The following is a 7,160-nucleotide window of genomic DNA, read 5'->3' on the forward strand; positions in this document are numbered from 1 at the left end:
GGCAATACAACCACCCTCAGAAAAATACTAACCCAGCTGCTAGACCTGGGTTTAGAAGGCAAGGAAACATCTCTCCTTAGGGCTCAGAAGCTCTAATAGGCATAAAAGTATACATTCTGCACAGATTACAGGCAGAGTTTAGATTGATTGATTGATTGATTGATTGATTGATTGATTGATTGATGCCTGTCATCTGTTTTCAAAAGCAGGTTGCGCAGAAAAACTGTTTTTAAATGAAAATCTATATTACACCTTCAGTAAAGCTGCCTTGATGTTGTAATAAACTGACTGAATAGATATATAATTACAGACAAACGAATAATAAGACTAAACTGTAATACATTATTACCGTTATTGTGTGACACTAATAATAACACATCATGAAAACATTAAAACATTTGCCTGTCCATTTTCATGCTATATTCACATTGTACAGTGCCATATTCTCCCTATAGACAACTAAGTTTTTTTAAGGGGAGAAATCCTACTTCTCGTGTCCTAATTAGTCTCCTTAACAAATCTGGTGACATTCTGGTCGTTAGAAGAAACTACAGGTGATTCTGAATAGGGGTTTAATTAAAAAGTTTAATAATGGGCACCCTTCACATATACTATTTCTGACCAGGAACCTATGTGTGTGGAGTTTGTATGGTCTTCCCATGTGTGTGTGGATTTACTCTAGGTGCCCAGGTTCCTCAAACTCACCATAAACATACTGGTAGACAAAATGGCTACTAACTAATAATGTACCCAACAATGTACGTGTGTTTTACAGTAGGGTGTGCTATTTCTGCTCACCTAGCACAGATTATCTAGTAGGGCCATAAAATACACCATGGACCAGTAATGACTAAACTCATTAATTATTGGGATATGACACATATCTTTTACCTTTATTCTATTTTCGTTAATGTCTGATGTTACAGCATCTGTGGCCTGTCAGATATTCTTAAGAGGTTTCTTAAACAGTTTTATTAAAAGTTTGTTCTGCACCATAATAATTTTAGATAGAAGAGCCCAAATTTTAAGCAAAATGCATCCCAACTAGATTTCCATGTGAGCTACACATGCATACATCCTTTTAACCAAGCCAAAGCCACCCCTGTATAACACATCCAGACAAATTTGTAAATAAATAAGGATAACTACTTAACTTTGATTTATTATATGTAGGCCTACAAATGTACCATTTAATCTTTCTTTTTCTCAGAACCCAAGATCATATATGGCTATGCAGTCAAGTTGACATTCAGTATCTGGACACCAGAATTTCGAAATTTAACATGGTGACATTCAGAATGTTGATACAGACATAACCCTGATATTGTCAGAATAATGACATTGATAATGTCGACAGCTGATTTTAGGGCTAGGGTTAGATTAGGGTCAGGCTGCATATATTGTTAAAGTTAGTATTAGGCTTACATTCAAACTGACATTCATACCATGATGACAATCTCAAAGTGAGCCAGTGGAGAAGTTGGCCATGGCAACCAATCAGCTTTTAACTAACATTTATCAAGAGCATTCTATAAAATTATACGTAGCAGGTGGTTCGATGACATGGGCAACTTCTCCACTGGCTCACTTCCCTACTCATTTCACTGCTTCATGAATAGACCCCCATATTAGATAATGGTAATTAGTGCTAAAACCCGCATGGGTGTAATAAAGGTCTGTCAGTCTGGACAGGAAGTTGCTCATTGCCTGGGGAGGAAGCTGCTCGCTTGCAGAGAGAGACTTCATTACTGCCTGAAGTGAGTGCTGTGTTGAATTGCTGTTTTGGTGAGCTGGACAGTAGGTACTTCTCACACATAAAGAGGAAAACCTTGTGTCTAGTTAGCGCCCAAATGGGCTAGGATTTATTGTATGTCTATGGGTTTTTTTTTAACTTTTGCTGCAAATAAAAATAACTGAGGTTATTTGCACCAAACACCCTGGACTGGCGTGTCACTATTTGGGCTGCTATAAGAAAGTGCACCCGTCTACCCAGGAGACAGGATACTTACCCCGATCCATTCACATATAATATAGAAAATTCAGTATAGTTCACCAGAAAAAATACATAAGACAGCGACTCTCAGAAGTTTCCAATTTTAATCCCAGTAAAGTGTTACTGCAGTCTGTTATTAAATTATCCTTGTTCCCAAATATCTCAGCTCATCCTTGACAACCCAGGTATTCACCCAGTGTGTTTTACCCGCGCTTAGGAACGTGATCTTGGTCGTGAGTTTGGGGCAGATGGCTGGGTTAAAGTCTTTAAATTGTCACATGTTTGTTCCCTGAGTAGCTGTGTTGTGGAGTACCTGTGCAGTCCCAAACTGCTGGAGACGTTCATCCTCTATTGGCGCTCCGCTTCATATTTGGTGGGATTGTCCCAAATTCAAGCCCTATCCCTATGGAAAAGCAGGGATTAAGTTTTCCTCTGAGATTATTGCTGAGGCAGTGCCCACCTACCCCACTCTCTGGCTCTTCCATATATCCATGCTCCCCATTGCAAACTATAACAGTTTGCTTTTGAACCACTTCTCATTCAGTGGGGGGTCCAGAGGCGGAGCAGTCACTCCAAACACTGCCGAACATCACTAGTTGGTGTGGCTTTCCTATTTGAGTTTTGGACTGCGCTGCAGCCCCACCTCTAGAGCCACCACTGCTTGTATTCATTGATGAAACACTCACATTATCATAAGGAAGTAAATGAGGATTCTGTGGCTTTTCCTGTGACTCCAAATCAGTCTCAGTATGTGCATGAAATAGAGAGAATAGAGAACAAACACTAAGGAAAACATGGATGGAGAGACGCTAATGTAGGGTTATGACAGAGTAAATTGTATGGATGCATCCATTGCAGCAGCATCTACTGCACCATAGGTTTAATGATATAAACAGCATTTCAAGTCATTAAGTAAAGTATACAGTGATATTGTAATACAATTATTGTAGAGTTACATAGATCAGTGAAATCAGTGAAGCAGACTTTCAAATTTAAATAGTTGAGGAGAGAAAGGGAGTGGGTTTGGGATTCCACACAGGACTGTGGGTCAGTTTTAGACATAGATAATATTGTGAGTCTCTGAAAAAACTGACTATATAGACTATAGTCTATTGTCTATCACCGCCTACCTGCCGTACAATAACTTTGTTGAGGTGGCACCAAGTGTGATTGTCAGTGGTGCTCCCAAGGTTATTAAACATAATCAAGTATGCAAATGGAAAGAGAAAAAGAAGTAACCTTGGTTGGGAACACTCTATTTCACAGACGAAAGGATTGTAATTATTGTTCTATTAAAACATAACTTTTATTGTATTATTCTTAATAAAAGGAAGCTACAAGGACCTACCTTAATAATAGAAAAGTTTTTTTTATGCAGCCAAATTTATGAACAAAATTTTTTTTCTTTAACCGTGAAAATATTAAAGATTTAATGGTTTGTCCTTTGCTCAGATGCATAATTTGTATGTCAGAAGCCATGCAAGTAGTCCCCTTTCTGTGACACTGCCATGTATGACCTACAACACCTGATATTCCCAGGTGGTCATCCAGCCTGGTACTGATCAGGCCCAACACTGTATTGCTTCCAAGATCGAACGGGATTGGGCATATACAGTGTGGTATGGTAGTAGGTGAAGTGGCACCAACCAGAGTCGAAATGCCACTTTTGCAGGGGAGTAATGGCCCAAGCGGGGAGTAGATGGTAGTATATCCCCCTACGGATATTTCTCTGGATACAAACAAATGTGTAGGCTTTTTATAGAATGACCGTCATTCGCCTTGTCACTTACCCATAAGTGAGGGTATATGAAGGATTTAAATCATCTGGTCACTGGTGCAGTAAGATAAGCATGGGAGTAAGAATTCACCCCTTATTCACAATCGAGGTATGAGGCACCAGTGTCTCGAGGTAATCCACGTAGCAAATTATGAATTGCGTATTGCTTTAAATGTTAGCTGAGACAGTAGTATCTACACCCTTTGGCTGTTCTCCCATCATGCCAAACATGTGGTATCGAACGAGGACTGAGAGAGGGTGAATCACCGACTTGCAGCCTGAAGGAAGTAAGGAGAGATATATCAAGCACTCCAATCGTAATAGGACTCTCCTTGATGTGGAAATTCACAGCGCAGGGAGTTGAACCTCCTTACTCCTATGGAGTGTGATAATATCAAAAAAGGAAGGACAGGGAAACTAAGAAAACTTACAAGAAAACTTCCCAGTTTATATATTAATCAATGTATGCTTGTTTAATAATTGCAAGGATCAAGAGAAGAATAAGTTTCCCTGTTTGTCCAATTTCTATAGCAGGCTGCTAAAGTAATACTATTATGTACATATGTATCATAATTTCATTGTATCAATCATGAGCCAAAACCAATATTGCCTTTTTGTATCAAACATTTGTGGCAAGTATCAACGACACATTACTAAACATATATAGTGACTGGTGATATGCAGGAGTGAGGGCAGGACAAATTTCTAGTGTCTGCCGTCCCTTTGTAAGAGAAAAAATACCTCTGCCTTATTAGTAACTTTTGTTTGATCTCTGCTAATTAGAGATTTGAATTAAAAGCGTCACCTATGAAGTAAAAAGTGTGCCTAGAGTAACACAGACCGCTATTGTAAGCCGGTTCACTTCCCAGCCACAGCATACATAATTATTAGACATATCATACCATATTAAATCTGTCCACCCCTGCTCGCTGTTCGCAGCCGCCCAGCGTCCCAGGTGAAAATGAGAATGGTGGTACCGTGTAGTGGTGGTGGCGTTAGGAGAGATCCTGCCTTGCCGTTTGAACTCGCCCAGCGTCTGTGGTAAGGATAGGGTGGCTGAGCGGGTCTGTGTCCTGCTGGCTGCAGCGGTCATGTGCACGCACTCTCTGTGACCGCGTTCACTCCTCCCTTACTCCCATGCTTATCTTACTGCACCAGTAAAAGTGACCAGATGATTTAAATCCTTCATATACCCTCACTTATTGGTAAGTGACAAGGCGAATGACGGTCATTCTATAAAAAGCCTATACATTTGTATCCAGAGAAATATCCGTAAGGGGATATACTACCATCTACTCCCCACTTGGGCCATTACTCCTCTGCAAAAGTGGCATTTCGACTCTGGTTGGTGCCACTTCATCTACTACCATACCACACTGTATATGCCCAATCCCGTTCGATCTTGGAAGCAATACAGTGTTGGGCCTGATCAGTACCAGGCTGGATGACCACCTGGGAATATCAGGTGTTGTAGGTCATAAATGGCAGTGTCACAGAAAGGGGACTACTTGCATGGCTTCTGACATACAAATTATGCATCTGAGCAAAGGACAAACCATTATCTGTTTCATATTTTCACGGTTAAAAAAATAAAATTTGTTCTTAAATTTGGCGGCATCAAAAAAACGTTTCTGTTATTAAGGTCGGTCCTTGTAGCTTCCTTTTATTAAGAATAATACAATAAAAGTTATGTTTTAGTACAACAATAATTACAATCCTTTTGTCTCTGAAATAGAGTGTTCCCAACCAAGGTTACTTCTTTTTCTCTTCCATTTGCATACCAAATTTAAATAGTTAACAGAAAATTGGAAATAAACGGAAAATGTATAAAAGCAAGGTTAGGTAATTAGCAGTTCTTCTAGGGTTAAATTGATAAAGTGAAAACAGTAGTTTCACAGTTAATATGCAACAGCTTATAACTTGAAGTATAACAGATCAGCTGTAGAAAATGAAGATTCAGACAGCACAGCGACGTTTGATGAAGAGCTCACCCCAATATACATGTGTATTGGCCAGAGACAGTGAGCAACTATGTGGTCAAAACTCTCTGTGTGACCATGTAAGGGCAGCCATATAGTCGCACACATGGAAAGAATACAGCCCCCCCACACACCCACACACACACTGTTGTTGCACATGTATTAGGTATGAAGTTGTATAGGCCAGTGCATAAGTCTAGCCCATTGCCTGTGTATGCAGATTTGGTGCATACAAAGGCAGCATTTCATGTCAACTGTGGCCATTACTAATAATCCTGCTGGGATTCCTTTACTAGACACTGGGCCTCCCATGATGATGTCATTGGTGGTGGTGCACAATTGGAGAGCTCACGTGCCTGACTTTTATGAAATTTAGGCTTTAAGCCCCAGTGGGGTCAGGGACTGATATGTATGACAGATATTCTCTCTGTACAGGGCTGCATAATTGGTGGTGCTTTATAAATAAATAATTTTTTAATACTACTAATAATAATATTAATAACAGTAGTAGTAGTAGTAGTAGTAGTAATAATAATAATAATAATAATAATAATAATAATAATTGTATTTGCTCTTGTTTGAGACTTCATGAGAGTCAGTATAAAATGCACATTAACCATGTATACACACATTTCCAAATGCTATATGAGATCTTAAAATTAAGAGTATTCAGGGTTGTGGGAGAACTTTAGTTTTAATCATTATTAATTACTTTGCCATAATGTGAGAAAGCATTATAGTAAACAAGTGTTAAATACAGTAGAATATAAAGATACTGCTCATCTCAAGGCCTCAGAAGACCATGATGCAAGACAGCAATTATACTACTAATTAGTGGTATGCATCGGAAATTTTTCGGGTTTTGTGTTTTGGTTTTGGATTCGGTTCCGCGGCCGTGTTTTGGATTCGGACGCGTTTTGGCAAAACCTCCCTGAAATTTTTTTGTCGGATTCTGGTGTGTTTTGGATTCGGGTGTTTTTTTACAAAAACCCCTCAAAAACAGCTTAAATCATAGAATTTGGGGGTCATTTTGATCCCATAGTATTATTAACCTCAATAACCATAATTTCCACTCATTTCCAGTCTATTCTGAACATCTCATACCTCACAATATTATTTTTAGTCCTAAAATTTGCACCGAGGTAGCTGGATGACTAAGCTAAGCGACCCAAGTGGCCGACACAAACACCTGGCCCATCTAGGAGTGGCACTGCAGTGTCAGACAGGATGGCAGATTTAAAAAATAGTCCCCAAACAGCACATGATGCAAAGAAAAAAAGAGGTGCACCAAGGTCGCTGGATGGCTAAGCTAAGTGACCCAAGTGGCCGACACAAACACCTGGCCCATCTAGGAGTGGCACTGCAGTGTCAGACAGGATGGTAGATTTTAAAATAGTCCCCAAACAGCACA

General features: G+C 39.6%; 2 pseudogenes; one reads left to right on the plus strand and one right to left on the minus strand.

Moving 5' to 3' along the window:
- Positions 1 to 3,507: 3,507 nt before the first annotated feature.
- Positions 3,508 to 3,626, minus strand: LOC134950355 (5S ribosomal RNA; annotated as a pseudogene).
- Positions 3,627 to 5,128: 1,502 nt separating this feature from the next.
- On the plus strand, positions 5,129 to 5,247 carry LOC134953877 (5S ribosomal RNA; annotated as a pseudogene).
- Positions 5,248 to 7,160: the final 1,913 nt, after the last annotated feature.

The sequence above is a fragment of the Pseudophryne corroboree genome, chromosome 1 (genome assembly GCF_028390025.1).
Source record: "Pseudophryne corroboree isolate aPseCor3 chromosome 1, aPseCor3.hap2, whole genome shotgun sequence".
Classification (NCBI taxonomy): domain Eukaryota; kingdom Metazoa; phylum Chordata; class Amphibia; order Anura; family Myobatrachidae; genus Pseudophryne; species Pseudophryne corroboree.